This window comes from Propithecus coquereli, unplaced genomic scaffold (assembly GCF_000956105.1).
Source record: "Propithecus coquereli isolate 6110/MARCELLA unplaced genomic scaffold, Pcoq_1.0 Scaffold188, whole genome shotgun sequence".
Taxonomy (NCBI): Eukaryota; Metazoa; Chordata; class Mammalia; order Primates; family Indriidae; genus Propithecus; species Propithecus coquereli.
In genome coordinates this window covers 5,447,148-5,448,507 of record NW_012143634.1, presented here as the reverse complement: position 1 = coordinate 5,448,507, position 1,360 = coordinate 5,447,148, and positions in this window count along the sequence as shown.

The following is a 1,360-nucleotide window of genomic DNA, read 5'->3' as shown; positions in this document are numbered from 1 at the left end:
GGGCTCCAACGTGAGTCATCATCTTTACTCAGAAGTTCATCAGAGAGAAAAGTGACAAATGGGAGCACAGCACATGCAGCAACTCCAGCCTACTGAGAGTGTAAGTTCAAATGATTTGAGAATTTGGACCTTAGTGAGCTTTTACTTTGCCCCCTTTCTAACATCTCTGAGATTGGGAAGGTCCACATTTATGGAGTGAATCTGGGCTGTGAAGAAAGCCAGATGTGATCTTGCACATATTTATTGAACAGAATTATCCAGTCTGGTTGTCTCCACACAGCTTTATCTCATCAGATAATGGTTAATGTTTTCCCTGACACTGCCCATATGGACATGGCTTTGTGGAACCAATTCTCTCTTGCTAAAACTGGGACAGGGAAAGCAGAACTAGCTATGATTGCCCTGGCATTGCAAGCCGAGGTGGTTTGCCCTCTCTGTGCTGCCTGCTGCCCCAGCCTTAAACACAAGCTATAGAGCCCAAAGAGATCATGACAGAGATTGCAGCAATATGTGACCAAGACAGCCCTATTCGTCTTTGGCATACACTACTTTTGAAATAAATGAATGAGAAGAGATCTAAATGCTCTACCCCTCTGACCAAAAATTTACCACTCTGGTTTGTCATGAGAGAAAAAAAGATGCATAAATTTACTTGGCAGTGTCTTTAGTCTATCTGGAATTGATTTTTGTATGTGGTGTGAGATAGGAGCCCAATTTACTTACTTTTTTCCTTTTACATACAGAGATCCAATTGTCTCAGACAATTTATTGAAAAATTCATCTTTTTTCACTGATCTGGTATACCACCTCTGCTATATGTCATGTCCCTGATTTGTGTAGGCCTAGTTCTAGGCTTTCTATTGTGTTCCATTGGTCTCTTTGTCTGTAGTACAGTACCATACTGCCTTAATTACTATACCTTTATGTTGACTTTTTATCTGGTAGGGCAGTTCTCCTTGCCTTTTTCTTCTTCAGGAGTAATTTAGATATTCTTGTCTATTTGCATTTCCATATAAATTTTGGAATCAGCTTCTCGGCTTCTACAAAATGTCTCTTTGGGTTTTGATTATGTTTGCATTGAATCTATGGATCACCTGGGGGAGAAATGCCATCTTTACAATTAGTCTTCTAACCCATGAAAATGGTATATTTCTCAATTCATTTTGATCTTTAATATCTCCTAATAAAGTTTTATAATTTTTTCCATAGAAAATCAAAACATTCTATTTTCTCTATTTTCCCCTGAAGTTGAGATATACTTCCTGTTCACCTTTACATTAATGGAATAAATTCTTTGGGTGAGGCCTCCATATTGTTTCATTCCAGAAGGCACCATTCACATTTTTAGTGAACATGTTGT